The sequence below is a fragment of the Lotus japonicus genome, chromosome 4 (assembly GCF_012489685.1).
Source record: "Lotus japonicus ecotype B-129 chromosome 4, LjGifu_v1.2".
Classification (NCBI taxonomy): domain Eukaryota; kingdom Viridiplantae; phylum Streptophyta; class Magnoliopsida; order Fabales; family Fabaceae; genus Lotus; species Lotus japonicus.
The window spans coordinates 19,884,883-19,902,610 of NC_080044.1; the positions used below are offsets into that span (position 1 = coordinate 19,884,883).

Consider the following 17,728-nt stretch of genomic DNA (forward strand, 5'->3'; position numbering starts at 1 on the left):
AAAGAGTTACGCCGACAACCGACGAAAGGAGTTGGAATTTCAGGCCGGGGACCATGTCTTCTTGCGGGTTACCCCGATGACAGGTGTCGGAAGGGCAATCAAGTCCAAGAAGCTTACTCCGAAGTTTATTGGGCCGTACCAGATCACGGAGCGAGTTGGACCGGTGGCGTACAGGATCGCCCTACCACCGTCTCTATCCAACATCCATGACGTTCTTCATGTGTCGCAGTTGCGGAAGTACATGGCAGATGATTCGTATGTGATTACGCCAGACGATATACAGCTGAAGGATGATCTAACGATGGTGATGCCACCCATCAAGATCGTCGATCGAAGTGTAAAGCGCTTAAGAAACAAGGAGGTACCTTTAGTGAAGATCGTGTGGAACCAAGAGACCGGTGACGCGACCTGGGAGTTAGAGGATAAGATGCGGGAGTCACACCCCGATTTATTTGTAAACCCTTAAGTTTCGAGGGCGAAACTATTTTAAGGGGGGTGGTATTGTAAGGCCCTAAGTTCAATTTGGAACAATTTTATGGAAGTTTGAATAAAATTGAAGTTTTAGCTAATGTTTGATAACTGGCAGATTAGAACTGTCAACTTGTGCGAATTTTTAGAGGGTCTTAACGACTTCATTTGGGAAAACTTCCTTCATGAGAGTTGTAGCCCTTTAAGTTAAGAAAATTCTCGATGTGGTTTCGGGTAAATCCGATATCTGTAGCTCCAGATATCCCTGTTTTAATGAGCAAAGGTCGGGCTGTACAGTACCTACGAAATTTTATTAAAAGTTGGGTTTGTGTTTTGGGCTTAAACCTTTTTAATTTGGGTTAAGTGGTGGATTAAACTCATAATCAGAAGGTTCTTAGGCTGAATGGAGCATTATGGGCCAAGGAAGGCTGATCCAAGGAAAGAAGCAAGGGTTTTGAAAACCCTAAGGCTTGGTGAGCCGCCGGCTGCCCATGGAAAAGGAAGGGGGCTGCAGCTGGTTTTTCCTCTGAATTATGAGCTTTAATGAGCCATTAATACTCTTTTCTTGGGCTGTATCAGATCTGAAACTAGAACCCTAGCCCACACAAGCCCTGGCCGCCACCTATAGGCAAGGATTAGAGTGAAATCCTTATTTTCTTACAAGCAAACCAGCACCCTTCCCCTTGCTCCTAAGAGGCCTCCACTCGTCACCCTTGCACCACCAGCAGCCACCGCCCACCAAGGAGGAGGAGACACGAGAAAGAGAGAAAAACCGCAAGGAAGGAGAGGAAACGCGAGAAGGAGAGGAAGCACGTGGAGGAAGGAGAATTTTGGACAGCAGAGGAAGCTCTTTCTATTCTTCACTTCTCTCCATCAAAATCCTGCTTCTTTTCATCTAAATTCATTCAAAACCCGAGGTAAGGGCTGGTTCTAGGAATGGGTAGGTTCTTTAGGGAATATGTCATGAATTGCCATGAGAAACAACTTGAGTTTTGGACTGTTTTTGCATGATTTCCTGTACATGCTTGCATGCTGGAATTTTTCTCTTGAAAAGCCATGAATATGATCCTCAAACGTTGTTTATGATCTGAATCTATGTTTTTATGCGAGTTGCCATGGTATTTGTTAAGTTTTGTGCTATTTTGCACTTGTTTTAACATGATCCTTGCTAAATGTTTGGTTCTGAAATTTTGAGTGGATATTTGGGTTGTTGGGGCTGTACCAAGATTGCCATGATCAAAGGGGAAGGAAGGAAAATTATTTTTGAAAACCATAGAGGCATGGGAGTTTCGCTGCCAGTTTCCTGTACTGGACAGCGGACTTCAGAGCCCCTTTTTACCTTTTTATGGTCATCAAATGAAAAAGTGATTAACATGAAAGTTGTAGATTTTCGAAATATCTTTCCAGACATATAAAAATCATAATTTTTGGTTTAGTAATGTGATCTGGGGGTCGTGTTTAGTAACTATCACACCTGCTGTTTTTCCTGTTCCGGACAGTTAGCTTTAAGACCTAATATCACCTAATTCTGGGACTCAAATGAACAAGTGTGTAACTAGAGAGTTGTAGATATTTAAAATAGCTTTCTAGAAAGGTATCACACGTGATTTGGTTGACTGCGGTCACCGTGATAACCGTGCCTCTGCGGAAGCACGAAGATGGCCATGGAAGTTTTGGTGGGTTGTGTGAAGTGAGATTCCGTTAGTAACTGACTCTTTCCCATAAAAGACATATAATGTACTTATATTATATATGTTGTTGTTGATTTTGTCATTATCATTCTTTTGTTGGACCTGACCCTGCTTGTTTGCTATGTGTTTATTTGGGGGGGGTAGATGGTCGTGAAGAAAATGGCGATGACTCATTCTTGGGAGTTGATGCTACGTGACGTGCCAATACTGGAGGACGACTACACTTTAGAGGAAGAGGAAGAGGCTAAGGAATAGGGTTTGGGTTGAGAGTCTTTTGTTTTCTGTTGGGGTTGAGAGTTTCCGAAGTGTTGGTATCGAACAATTTTATTGCTTAAATTCGAATGAACAAGTTTTGATGTAATCTTTATTTTCATTCAGGCCTTTGTTTCGTACTTTTTACAGTTGGTTATTTAAAAAGTTTCACGAAGTTGGTTACTTCCGCGTGTTTTTGGAAAGGTTATGTTTCAAGAGTTTTTGTAAAATGAAAGGTTTGTCATTAATTGAAGATTAATAAGTGAATCGACGAAAACTCTTTACGAAAATTGGTTAATTAGTTACTGTGTAACACTCGAGAAATCGGGGCGTTACAACTATCGCCTTAGCTTAGTGCTAGTAGGATTAGTTGTCATAAACGTCGTTGGTGACGTCCCTGCAAAATTTTATTTTTGGGATTTCAGTTTTGAAAATCCTAAGTTAAAAATCATGACCAAAATACCCCTGCGACAGTTTTTGATCCGATAATTTTTCCGAGTTCAGAATACCCTTAGTTACGGCTTATGAAAGCATAGGAACCAAGTTTGATCGGAGAAAAATCGAACCCCACAATTAACCAAAGTGGCCGAGCCCTATAGGGGGGAGGAGGAAAATTTCCTTTTCCGAAAACTTGTCCTTTCGCGCTAGATTATCGTACCTTAGAGTATAGATTACTTCGAGTAACCTTAGTAAGTATTGATAGTTTAGTTTCCGATAGATTCTGATAGTATTTCTGTGGTTTTGCTCTAAAGGTGATTTTGAGGAATTCCCTGAGGAACAAGGCTTTGTTGGTGAGGAAGCGTTAGACGATCATTCTGGAAAACCTTCAGGTGAGAGCTTCTCACTGAATCTCTAGTTAATGCTTAGGGTCGATGTTTCGACATTGTTTACTGTTTATGCACTGGAATTGTGTGTGATTAGAAAATGTTTTTTGAGGCTTCGACTGACAATGTAGATGATTCATCTACTGAATGTTTTTGAGATTGTCTTACATGCTATGTGCTATGTGGGTAATCTAGGATGTGTGGTGCATGCTTTATATGCTAAGTGCTAAGTGTTTATGATGCGATTTATTGATATATGACATGTTGTTGATTGTGATGATTTAAATATGCTCTGTACCGGAATCTGAGATTCTGAATGGTGAGAATAGCGGGCAGGTCATGCCGATTTTATTTTGAGAGTTTTGAGAAAGTTGATAGGACGAACGAGGTTCGGGCCTTAATTTTGTTTAGTGGATCGAGACATCCTCTGGAAGCGACTTGGGATTGGGAGATCCTGCAAATGTATAAGACTTGCGATAAGACGAAATGGAATCTATTTTATAAAGAAAATTCATAAGACCTTAAATAACCTCAAAATCTTTAAGTAATGATAACAACCTCGAAGGAAGGCATTGGAAGTCAAGTCATAGTTTTGGAAAAACGAGGAGTGTCGTCGGATCCAGGTGTTGAGGAGTTTGGTAAGTTCTGAGTATGTTGGTACTCCTTCGCTCGTTGAGCAGTTTGTTAGCCATCCAAGGGATGAGCCGAGAAGCTTCACTGAGGCGTGAGACCTTGTGAATGCGTGATACTCCACTGAGGCGTGAGACCTTGTGGAAAGCATGGACCTTCACTGAGGCGTGAGACCTCGTGAACAGCATGAAGCTTCACTGAGGCGTGAGACCTTGTGAATGCGGGATACTCCACTGAGGCGTGAGACCTTGTGGAAAGCATGGAACTCCACTGAGGCGTGAGACCTTGTGAGAGCATGAAACTTCACTGAAGCGTGAGACTTCGTGAGAGTATTGATGACCCGAAGAGTCATCGTGAGTGGTTGCACTCATTTTATGATTATTGTATTTTGTCGCAGAATCGACTTTACCTTAGGGTAAGCTTTTAGAGACATTAATTTAGCTAGAACACGTGGCGACGTGTCGAGTGAGGTCGGCGACGTTGTTTGGCTAATCACTGCATTTCATGCACTCATTAAGTGGTTTAAACACGGCGAGATACCGGACCACGGCGGATTCCAAAATTGGTTATAAGACCAGGATTTCCGCGTAAGAGCGCTGCTAGGTGACTCTTAGTAGCAGACCGAAATGGCAGGCCTTCGGGTTTTATGCTGATCTGACTACCTTTGTGTGGTGTAAGAGGCGCGGGCCGAAATGGCACCACCGTGGCTGGTGAAGGGCTGATCCGTTGATGTCCATCCGTTCCGGAATGCATATTGGTTGACTGGGTTAACCTGCATATCATATCATGCAACATGCATACTAATTTAGTTGTCGAATGTGATTGTTATTTGTTAATCTTATTTGGAACATGTTAATTGTTATTATTGCTGTTATGTACATTATGGAATATGCAACCCTAGGATGTTATCCCTAGCTATAAGCCTAAGTGGCTATTTATTATTTGTACCTATTGGGTTTATTATCTACATAGTTCCTTAGAGTTGACCCTCGCGTCTGCTGTGTGTGCTTTGGCGAACAAACGCCCTTTGTCAGATGTCTTCGGCGGGCTGATTCATGATGGTTCATCCTTCGGGAGGAACTAGGGTTGAGATGCGGGAACTGGAGTGCATCGCGGTAGCGAGAGGAGGACGGATGGTGTACCTAGACTTAGTCGTTCTGGATTCAGATTCGGACGACGATCACGCTAGATGTAGGATTGAGTGTTAGTGTGAGCTCCTCGAGATGGGATTAGTGTAGGAGTAGAGTCTTAGCTCTGAACATTATTTGTTTCATTCGGGACAGGGTAGTTTCCCACCTATAGCTTTTTGTGTGGTTTCGTTGCGGGAATCACAGAGAGTTGGTTGGACTTAGGAGGTCTTGCTTCAGGCCGATGGGCCAGCTTATTCTCAGTTTTGAGGGATGGTGTTGCGGACACTTGACCTTTCTTGTGGATTGTACCTTTTGCCTTCGGGCGTTACACTTTTCTTTCCGTCACTGGAGGTTACTCGTGACGAGGTTGCTACTACAGCGGGGGCTGTTTATATATTGTATATTAGTTCTGATTATTGTTATTGTTGGGTTTTATTTAATTCAGTCTTGTCTTAGTTATTATCGAAAAAAAAAAAATATTTCACGTTTTTCCGCATTAAGTTTACTTTTGGTTACTAAAGTGACGCCACCGAAATCGGGGTGTTACATTGTGGTATCAGAGCACGGTCGAGTCTTTCGGGAGTTGTTGGGGAATAGGTCTTCTGTGCTAGGTTGTGTGACTCTGCAAAGAGTGAAAATTGATTGTCTGCAAGCGATTTTTCGCTTAAAAAAATTGATTGAAGTTATTGCTTAATCATATTGTATAGTTATGGAAATGCTATCTTATGATGAGTACTAACTGTTTGTCTAACTTAACAGAACATGGTGAACACTAACCAGTTAGCGGAGATGATGGCCACTATGGCCCAAGCGGTGACGGCACAGGCGAATGATAACGCCATGAGGCGTGCTGCTGAAGATGCACGTGAACAACATCAGCGCCAGAGGGAAATAACTCTGGACCAGAACAAAGGCCTCAATGACTTCAGGAGGCAAAACCCACCCAAGTTCTCTGGTGGTACTGATCCAGACAAAGCAGATCTCTGGATCCAGGAGGTTGAAAAGATATTCGGCGTACTACAGACTGTTGAGGGTGCCAAGGTGGGCATGGCGACTTATCTGTTGCTCGGCGATGCTGAGTACTGGTGGAAAGGCAACAAGGGAATCATGGAAGCCAACCATGAAGAGATTAACTGGAACTCTTTCCGGGACGCATTCTTGGAGAAATACTTTCCAACAAGTGCTCGGGATGAGCGGGAGTCACAGTTTCTGATACTCCGTCAGGGAGGTATGTCTGTACCGGAATTTGCTTCGAAGCTGGAATCTTTGGCGAAGCATTTCCAATTCTTCCATGACCATGTGAACGAGCGCTACATGTGCAAGCGTTTCGTTAATGGACTGAGGCCGGATATTGAGGACTCAGTGAGGCCGCTGGGAATCATACGATTCCAGTCGTTGGTTGAGAAAGCCACGGAAGTGGAACTGATGAAGAACCGGAGAATGAACCGGACTGGAACTGGAGGGCCGATGAGGTCGGGCTCTCAAAATTTTCAGGGCAGAGAGAAATTTCAGAGCAGGGGGCCATATCAGCGTCCTGCTGGAAGAGGATTTACTTCAGGATCTTACATACCCATGACGGGTACTGCTGGAGGTCCCGGAGATCAGACTTTGAAGAAGGAGATGACCTGTTTCAGATGTGGGGAGCCGGGGCATTATGCTAATGCTTGTCCCGACAAGAGGCCCAAATGCTTTAATTGTAACAGAATGGGGCACACTGCCGATCAGTGCAGAGCACCCAAGACGGAGCCAACCGTGAACACTGCTCGTGGAAAGCGTCCTGCTGCTAAAGCAAGAGTTTACACCATGGACGGTGAGAGAGCTGAGGGGTTTGTCAGAGGAGAGCGCAAGAACGATGGTAACCTTCTAACCATTTCTTCTCATTTCAGTATAATATATTCCATTACTCCCGTAGCGTGTGCAAACACACCTAACTTATTTATACTGTCTAAGCTTTGACCTTATAGTTATTACGCCTATTAATACCTTGTTTGACCGTAGCTCGTATTTTAGCTATAGAAGTTATACGAGGTTTAGAATGACACGCTAAGCTTAGAAAGTAGTCTTCTACCGATTCGTTTAAAAGGAAGCTAGAAGCTGAAGAATGAATCTCATAGAGATTTCTTATGGATAGTATACGTATGACGTCGAGGGAGTGTAGTTCCGTAGCGGAATCGTTGAGGATGTGAGGTCAGGATATTTGTGACTATTGGATGATAGGAACTCATTGACTGTTCCAGTGGGTTTTTCTAAATTTCACCTTCGATGTATTAGGCTTGATCAACTTAATATTGAGGGGGTGATATTCGGAATCAGAGCTGGCTATGGACCTTGATAGAAGGATTGGTAAGATTAACTTGATTGGATCGAGGATTAGTCGAGCTGGGAGGAAAAAGTTCGCATTAAGTATAAGTTCTCTTGCGAAGGAGATATAGTTTGAAGAAATGGATATTCATTTAGGAAGCATTGAAGAATTAACGGACATTAGAGGTCCAAACTTGGTGAAGGTTCAGGTTTTAGGTCTATGAATTGTTGTCTTAAGTTTCTAGGACTCAAAGTTGGTCAGAATTTGATTGAGAGATTAAGAAGTTGATGGACGAGATGGTGATCAAGTTACAGAAAAAGGGAGTGTTAGTATTAAGATGAACACTTGAGGTTGTCATATCTGGACAAGTTGCTTAAAGTCTAAGAGTGAATGAAACTTGTTATGGATTTCGGTGATACAAGCTAGAGATTAGCAAGTGAATTTTGCTAAGTGGAATGAGAATCTTAGGGTAAAGATCGACTTCGGAAGCTGAAGATCATATTTGAGTAAGAGTTTTAGTGGTGTCATCATTGACGATTGTAGTTAAACCTCGGCAAGTTGAGAGATGTTATGTCTGTTGAGACGCCGTCGGTCAGCATTGGGGCTAGAAGAGTGAAACAATCGAAGGGAAAGCAGAGTGTTTTAGTGAAAATTATTTAGAATAAAGACACGGACGGTGTTATGTGAGAGTTAGAGGAAAAGATCAAGGAATAATATCCAGAACTATTACTGACCCTTAAGTTTCGAGGACGAAACTTTCTTTTTGGAGGGTAGTAATGTAAGACCCAAGATTTTAAGCTTAGGATCAGTGGAAGAGATTTCCATTTACGATTAGGGTTGATGTATTGTGAAGGGAAACCTGAACTAGAGTTTACCAAATGAAATAAATTTATGAAGGAGAAAGTTCAGGAAAAGTCAAAGGATTACATCATGATCGATAAAAGTTATAGCACGATCGTTTTACGCTTAAACCTAGGTCAGAAACCCTAGTATATAGCTAATTTTCACTTTTAGGCACGACGGAAGTTAATTCCAAAAATCTTCAGAGAAATGTTAGAACTTCTCTTTTTCCATATATCACAATCGTTTCGAGGCGAAACTCTAGGATCTACGAACGTCCGATTCCAATCATCGGAAGTTTGCCGAAACCGAATCCCTGGTATTTCAAAACCCTAGAATTTCTCGACAATGAAGACTTTATCTATTCAGAGCTTCAAATGAATATTCTACACGCGTACACCCATTTCTCTTGATGATTTCAATCTTTCATCCGAAGAAAGTTTTCTATTCCAACATTCGATGCAAAAAGCAACTTATCGGGTAAAATAGTATTATACCGACTATGCTTTAGTTGCCAAAAATACAAAGAGACCTCATTTTAGTTTTGGAATTCTTTCGCCAAAACCTATCTTAGAATTCACGGAGAATGACGCCGGAAAAATCAGATTCGCGAAACTTTCATTTTACCGCGTTTTGCCAACCTCTATATATAGCCAAGAAATGAAAAAAAAACAAATATCTTACCCATTTCATCCAAGGAGGCCGCGAATTTGAGAGGAGAGGAGGAGAAGAAGATTTTGTTCAATCCTTGCTTGATCGTTGATTAATCAGTTGCTGCTTCAAGGTTTCGAGGTATAGTCGCTAATCCTTACCTCCGATCGCTTTTTCCATAGCTTTTCTGTAGAGTTTTCTGAGTGGATAGTTTATGGGTTTTTGCAAAACTATCCTGAATCTTTCATTTCTGATTCTAAACCTCTTCTATATGTGCCCAAGATCACTTCTGCCGGATTAGATTTTCCGTTATGTCGCCGGAATTCCGCCGGAATCAATTTTAGCCTAAAATACCCATTTTTGGAGTTTTTTGTGTTAAGCTTCAACCTTTAGGCTGAAAACTATCGCCTTAGCTTAGTGCTAGTAGGATTAGTTGTCATAAACGTCGTTGGTGACGTCCCTGCAAAATTTTATTTTTGGGATTTCAGTTTTGAAAATCCTAAGTTAAAAATCATGACCAAAATACCCCTGCGACAGTTTTTGATCCGATAATTTTTTCGAGTTCAGAATACCCTTAGTTACGGCTTATGAAAGCATAGGAACCAAGTTTGATCGAAGAAAAATCGAACCCCACAATTAACCAAAGTGGCCGAGCCCTATAGGGGGGAGGAGGAAAATTTCCTTTTCCGAAAACTTGTCCTTTCGCGCTAGATTATCGTACCTTAGAGTATAGATTACTTCGAGTAACCTTAGTAAGTATTGATAGTTTAGTTTCCGATAGATTCTGATAGTATTTCTGTGGTTTTGCTCTAAAGGTGATTTTGAGGAATTCCCTGAGGAACAAGGCTTTGTTGGTGAGGAAGCGTTAGACGATCATTCTGGAAAACCTTCAGGTGAGGGCTTCTCACTGAATCTCTAGTTAATGCTTAGGGTCGATGTTTCGACATTGTTTACTGTTTATGCACTGGAATTGTGTGTGATTGGAAAATGTTTTCTGAGGCTTCGGCTGACAATGTAGATGATTCATCTACTGAATGTTTTTGAGATTGTCTTACATGCTATGTGCTATGTGGGTAATCTAGGATGTGTGGTGCATGCTTTATATGCTAAGTGCTAATTGTTTATGATGCGATTTATTGATATATGACATGTTGTTGATTGTGATGATTTAAATATGCTCTGTACCGGAATCTGAGATTCTGAATGGTGAGAATAGCGGGCAGGTCATGCCGATTTTATTTTGAGAGTTTTGAGAAAGTTGATAGGACGAACGAGGTTCGGGCCTTAATTTTGTTTAGTGGATCGAGACATCCTCTGGAAGCGACTTGGGATTGGGAGATCCTGCAAATGTATAAGACTTGCGATAAGACGAAATGGAATCTATTTTATAAAGAAAATTCATAAGACCTTAAATAACCTCAAAATCTTTAAGTAATGATAACAACCTCGAAGGAAGGCATTGGAAGTCAAGTCATAGTTTTGGAAAAACGAGGAGTGTCGTCGGATCCAGGTGTTGAGGAGTTTGGTAAGTTCTGAGTATGTTGGTACTCCTTCGCTCGTTGAGCAGTTTGTTAGCCATCCAAGGGATGAGCCGAGAAGCTTCACTGAGGCGTGAGACCTTGTGAATGCGTGATACTCCACTGAGGCGTGAGACCTTGTGGAAAGCATGGACCTTCACTGAGGCGTGAGACCTCGTGAACAGCATGAAGCTTCACTGAGGCGTGAGACCTTGTGAATGCGGGATACTCCACTGAGGCGTGAGACCTTGTGGAAAGCATGGAACTCCACTGAGGCGTGAGACCTTGTGAGAGCATGAAACTTCACTGAAGCGTGAGACTTCGTGAGAGTATTGATGACCCGAAGAGTCATTGTGAGTGGTTGCACTCATTTTATGATTATTGTATTTTGTCGCAGAATCGACTTTACCTTTGGGTAAGCTTTTAGAGACATTAATTTAGCTAGAACACGTGGCGACGTGTCGAGTGAGGTCGGAGACGTTGTTTGACTAATCACTGCATTTCATGCACTCATTAAGTGGTTTAAACACGGCAAGATACCGGACCACGGCGGATTCCAAAATTGGTTATAAGACCAGGATTTCCGCGTAAGAGCGCTGCTAGGTGACTCTTAGTAGCAGACCGAAATGGCAGGCCTTCGGGTTTTATGTTGATCTAACTACCTTTGTGTGGTGTAAGAGGCACGCGGGCCGAAATGGCACCACCGTGGCTGGTGAAGGGCTGATCCGTTGATGTCCATCCGTTCCGGAATGCATATTGGTTGACTGGGTTAACCTGCATATCATATCATGCAACATGCATACTAATTTAGTTGTCGAATGTGATTGTTATTTGTTAATCCTATTTGGAACATGTTAATTGTTATTATTGCTGTTATGTACATTATGGAATATGCAACCCTAGGATGTTATCCCTAGCTATAAGCCTAAGTGGCTATTTATTATTTGTACCTATTGGGTTTATTATCTACATAGTTCCTTAGAGTTGACCCTCGCGTCTTCTGTGTGTGCTTTGGCGAACAAACGCCCTTTGTCAGATGTCTTCGGCGGGCTGATTCATGATGGTTCATCCTTCGGGAGGAACTAGGGTTGAGATGCGGGAACTGGAGTGCATCGCGGTAGCGAGAGGAGGACGGATGGTGTACCTAGACTTAGTCGTTCTGGATTCAGATTCGGACGACGATCACGCTAGCATGTAGGATTGAGTGTTAGTGTGAGCTCCTCGAGATGGGATTAGTGTAGGAGTAGAGTCTTAGCTCTGAACATTATTTGTTTCATTCGGGACAGGGTAGTTTCCCACCTATAGATTTTTGTGTGGTTTCGTTGCGGGAATCACAGAGAGTTGGTTGGACTTAGGAGGTCTTGCTTCAGGCCGATGGGCCAGCTTATTCTCAGTTTTGAGGGATGGTGTTGCGGACACTTGACCTTTCTTGTGGATTGTACCTTTTGCCTTCGGGCGTTACACTTTTCTTTCCGTCACTGGAGGTTACTCGTGACGAGGTTGCTACTACAGCGGGGGCTGTTTATATATTGTATATTAGTTCTGATTATTGTTATTGTTGGGTTTTATTTAATTCAGTCTTGTCTTAGTTATTATCGGTAAAAAAATATATTTCACGTTTTTCCGCATTAAGTTTACTTTTGGTTACTAAAGTGACGCCACCAAAATCGGGGTGTTACACCTGTCATGCTCATAATAAATATATAAATTTTCCAACTTTAATGTCGCAACATCATATGCATAGCACAGCGGATTTATTTCAACTCCAAAATTTAACATAAAGAGAGTTCATAGGTAACTCTTAACATCAAGGTACAAAACTAAACGTTTCCCGGTGTTACATAACAGAGCATGACTCCCCTAACTAAACCGTAAATGAAAGACTAGCTCCTCCAACTAACCCTCACGAGAAGCTCCACTATCTTCGGTACCTGAGCGATGTCGCATAGAACATCATTCCAACAGAAGGGTGAGAACTCATATCATATGGATAAGCATAATAATAAATAATGTAAAAGCTTATCTATGCTCCACATAAATTACTCACATTCACTAACAAATAATAAATTATGTAATTTTAACATAATTAATCAAGTTCAGAGTTATGGCAAATACTCCATAAATTATAGCTCAATTAGAACATATATAATAGTCTCTAATTACCACCACATCAAATCTCTCCAAAAATATCACCATAACACATATGACTCAAGTGAGACCCGTGCAAATGCCTTTGGTACCAAAGTTGTTATCCTTAGCGGTATCACCGCGTCCACTCCAGACAGATAACCACCAATAAAGCCCTCGCTCTAGGCTTCAAAACCACTCCAGTTTTGGGACAAGTCACTAGCCTCCACAAGAACTAGCAAACATTGCCTCTTGACAACTATGCAGTGTATTGTGCAAAACTCAACTAACATATGCATATTCAGACCATCTCCAAGTCCTAATTATTTTAGCATATTCATCACCAGTTGCACAAAACACATATTACATGTTATCAATTATACAACTTGCAATCACAACAACTTAGCATCTCAAACATAACATCAATTCAGAAACAACATCATATAATGATTATTAAAAATAGATGTAAATTAAATATAATTCATATATAACAGGTTCTGCAACTATTTCCTAAAGACTGGATTTCTCTCTAAATTTTCCCAAAAACTCGCGACATGCTCATGCTCGCCATCTCGCGACATCTCACTGCACAACTCGCCATGTCGCGACATCTCACGACATCTCCCTACGCAACTCGCCATGTCGCTGAATAACTCGCCATGTCGCGACATCTCACGACATCTCCCTACGCAACTCGCCATGTCGCGACATCTTGCGACATCTTCCTACGCAACTCGCCATGTGCGCGCACCACACATCTAATGAACTATTAAACAGATGTAAATTATCAAATATACTCAGAAAAATCTAATATTTTTATCATGGTTCCGTATACACGTTTTGTAAACCTCTATAAATTTTCAAGTCACAATTCAAAGTACAAAAATCAGGAAAAATCGTACACTAACCGCAGTTCGTAAGAAACTGGACAGCTTAACCTATATTCACTAAAATACACATAACTCGAGCTACAGACGTCTTAATGACGTGAAACCAGTGGCAAAAGTTTCGTAACAGAAAAACCTACAACTTTTATGAAGACTACTTCTTCAAATTCGGCCATTAACATAGCACGAAAAAGGGTACAAGAGAACGTAAATTTCTGCGCATCATGCAAGCCTATCATCTACCCCCAAAATCATCTAAAAACCAAACCCTAACTATTTCAATTTGGGAATTTTTGCAACCTAGGGTTCCTAAATCATGCTTTCTATCATTATCCACTATCATACCAATCCATAAAACATGAATTCAAACCCTTACCTCTTGTAGATCAGTTCTAAGTTTTCTCCTCTTTTCTCCTCTCCTTCTCTGCTTTCACGTGTTTCTTGTTCTGCTTCTCTTCTAATCCTTATTTTTTTTCTTTTCTTTCTTTCTATTTCACTCCTAACCCTTAAATAGTCATATAATGGGCCCCACTCTCAATTACTCACACTAAACCCTAAAACCTTATTTATCTATATCACATAATCACTTAATTATCTAATAAAATCACTTAATTACCATATACCATAATACTAATTAAAATAAAATAATATATAACCTAATAACAGAAAATGGGGTGTTACACATTTCTCGCACAGTCTCACTACATTCTATCACTATCATGAAGACATTTAAGAAATCTCTCGCTATGATCACTCTATCTTTTTTGTTTCTTGTTCTCTGTGATGTGTCTCTGGCGAGAAACGTGAAGACCACGTCAAACCAGAACCAGAAGAGTACTTACATAGTACATGCTGCCAAATCACAAATGCCAGAAAGCTTTGATCACCACTCGGCTTGGTTTGAATCAATTTTGAAGTCAGTTTCTGACTCAGCAGAAATGATCTACACATATGACAAAGCTATTCATGGATTCTCAACAAGGTTAACACCAGAGGAAGCTCATTTTCTACAAAGTAGAGACGAGATTCTAAGGGTGATGCCAGATGAAATCTACAAGCTCCATACAACTCGAACCCCACTGTTCCTCGGGCTGGATAAAATCACTGCAAGCACATTCACCCAATCAAACATAGGACATAGTGATATCATCATTGGGGTTATAGACTCAGGTGTTTGGCCAGAGAGCAAGAGCTTCGACGACACCGGGTACGGACCCATCCCCAAAACCTGGAAAGGAAAATGCCAGATAGGTGCAAATTTCACAACCGCCAACTGTAACAAAAAACTAATTGGTGCCAGGTTCTATAATAGTGACCCAAATGATGAACATATATATTCTCTCTCTCCACGTGACGATACTGGTCATGGAAGCCACACTGCTAGCACTGTTGCAGGCTCTCCGGTGCAAAACACGAGCTTCTTCGGTTATGCTGCTGGAACGGCGCGTGGGATGGCCCCACGCGCTAGAGTTGCCATCTATAAGGTTTGCTGGAAGAATGGTTGTGCTACTTCCGACATATTGGCTGCGATAGACCAAGCCATCGTTGAAATGTGAATGTCCTTTCCTTGTCGCTCGGAGGTGATTCGTCTGATTACTACAAAGATAGCCTCGCAGTTGGAGCATTTTCGGCAATGGAGCATGGGATTGTTGTGTCTTGCGCCGGCGGGAACGATGGTCCTGCACCATCTTCTATCTCTAATACGGCACCTTGGATTATTACGGTAGGAGCTGGCACAATTGATCGGGATTTCTCTGCATATGTAAGCCTTGGAAATGGAAAAAACTATTCTGGTGTGTCTCTTTACAGTGGCAACAAATTGCCTGATAAACCTGTTTTGCCACTCATCTACGAGAAGACTGCGGGCATAGGAGAGAATTGTGAGCCAGAAAACTTGTCGCCGCAAAAAGTCAAGGGAAAGATTGTGGTGTGTGATCGCGGAATAGACGATAGGATGGAGAAAGCAGAGGCGGTGAAATCTGCAGGCGGTTTGGGCATGGTGTTGGCCAACGACGCAAAGAGGGAGGGGGATCTAAGGGCGGATCCATTTCTTTTCCCGGCACTTATGGTGGACGCAAAATCAGGCGAAGCCATCAAGAAGTATTGGATTTCTGATCCAAAACCGACATCAACGATTGTGTTTGAGGGGACAAAAGTCGGGATTGAGCCTTCCCCTTTGGTTGCGACGTTCAGCTCCAGGGGCCCAAATTCTATCACAAGAAAAATATTGAAGCCTGATTTGATTGCGCCAGGTGTCAACATCTTAGCTGCATTTACCAAGAACGCGAGTCCGAGTGCTCTAGATTCTGATGAAAGGCGAGTGGATTTTAACATCCTCTCAGGCACGTCCATGGCATGCCCTCACGTGAGCGGTATTGCAGCTTTGATTAAGGCGGCTCATCCTGACTGGAGTCCGGCCGTGATTCGGTCTGCGTTGATGACAACAGCTTATTCGACTTACAAGAATGGTAAGCCATTGTTGGACAGTGCAACTGGAAAACCAGGGACGCCGTTAGATTTTGGCGCAGGACATGTGGACCCTGTCCTTGCACTTAACCCAGGGCTTATTTATGATTTGACGGTGGATGATTATCTGAATTTTCTCTGTTCGATAGACTACACTCCTAGAATGATTGAACTCATCGCGAAGAGAAAATATGTGTGTGACGGAAAGGCACACTACTTTAATTACCCTTCATTTGTAGTGATTTTTTATGCTGCGCGGGTTAAACAAATGCGAACTCTCACCAATGTGGGTGCTGCAGGAACATACAAGGTATCTGTTCAGACAACTATCCCGGGTGTTAAGATCATAGTTGAACCAGAAGTGTTGAGCTTCGGAATAAATGAGAAAAAATCATATACTGTTACATTCACTACATCAGGTGTGAAGCAGAAACAAACTCAAGGTTTTGGACATTTAGAATGGTCTAATGGAAAGAACATTGTTCGAAGTCCTATTTTATTTAGTTGGGAACTATGACTGAAAGCTCCATGAAGCTTGACGACCAAAGCCACTTCACTAACCGAAGGAAAAGTGTCTTGGTTGGCTACTGGTTATGGTTATGGTTATAGCTAGAGTAATACATTTGAATCTATATTATAATATTACTAGTTTATGACCCGTGCCTTGCACGGGAGAATTTAAAATTATATGTAAATTTTATTGTTTTTATTAAAAAATAGTGAAGTTTATTCTTTAATTGTTTTGTTAATTTTATGTATTTTGTCAAAGTTGTGTTTATTTTGTCTGGGTTACAGTGAATAAGCATAATATGTTAATTTAAATCTTCAAAAATATTAAAGTTTTTGTGAAAAGAAGTTAATTTTGGTGGATTTGATGTTGCAAGGTCCGGCGATTTAAATACAATTTGTCGGCAGTGCGATTTTAAGATCTTTTGTAAACTATAGAACACGTGTTATGTAGATTGAAAAATGAAGCAAGATGAATTATAATAGACATTCATTTGAAATAATGAATCCTTCAAATAGTTACATGTCGCGCTACCTTCATTAACAGTCATCTTTGCCATAAATATGACAACAACAACGATATGTTCGACATCACCAGCACTTAGAAATGCATTTAACTCGTTGACAAAAACATCGAACAAAACACATGTATACCCATTAGATTCGAGCAAAAATAATAAATAATTTCACTGCATTTTTAGCATTTTATTTTTCATTTTTTATTTAAATTGAAAAACACTCATTTGTTTTTTCCTCTCAAAAAGATAAAGAAACATACCCATTAGATTCGATCTCAATTTCTTTGATTTCGTAAGCACTTCATTTCGCACATATAAGTTTTTCGTTTCCGGCGTTCGTAAGCGAACCCACGACATCTGTAATGATGTTAATATCAACGGTTGTAAGTGAAAATATATGTGAAATTAAATGATCGAATTAAGGAATTTACTTACCGATAAAAATCTTTGATCGAACTCAAGGTTAAGTACTTCAAACAGGTTGTCAAACTCGACCACATGTCTACGAACCATATAATCCTTATATAGAAATACCTTTGTTACGCTCTTCAGGCTGTATCTTGTAACGATGCCTCGATGCTTTGTGTCATACGAAGACATTTCCAAAACAATAGACTAAACCTTCAGTTGTTATATCTTCAGATTGGTTTGCAATGTTATTCCTAACATCTGTTTGAATTTTTTTTACCCTATAAATCAAGTGGGTTATAATCATTGACTGACCGTGAAGTAAAATAAAATATAATGGGTTAGTAATAATAATATCAGACTCTATGGATACAAATCTTTGAATCCATCAGCAACAAATTATAGGACGTTGGTCGAATCCTTCCATCTCCCATCTTCATCTTCATCTTCACAATACCAAGCCCTAAGGACTCTCACAACAACATACCACTCATGCATTGACGGATTAAC

General features: G+C 41.1%; 1 pseudogene; it reads left to right on the top strand.

Moving 5' to 3' along the window:
- The first annotated feature begins 14,038 nt into the window (after positions 1-14,038).
- On the top strand, positions 14,039-16,302 carry LOC130715865 (subtilisin-like protease SBT1.7; annotated as a pseudogene).
- The last annotated feature ends 1,426 nt before the right edge of the window (positions 16,303-17,728 follow it).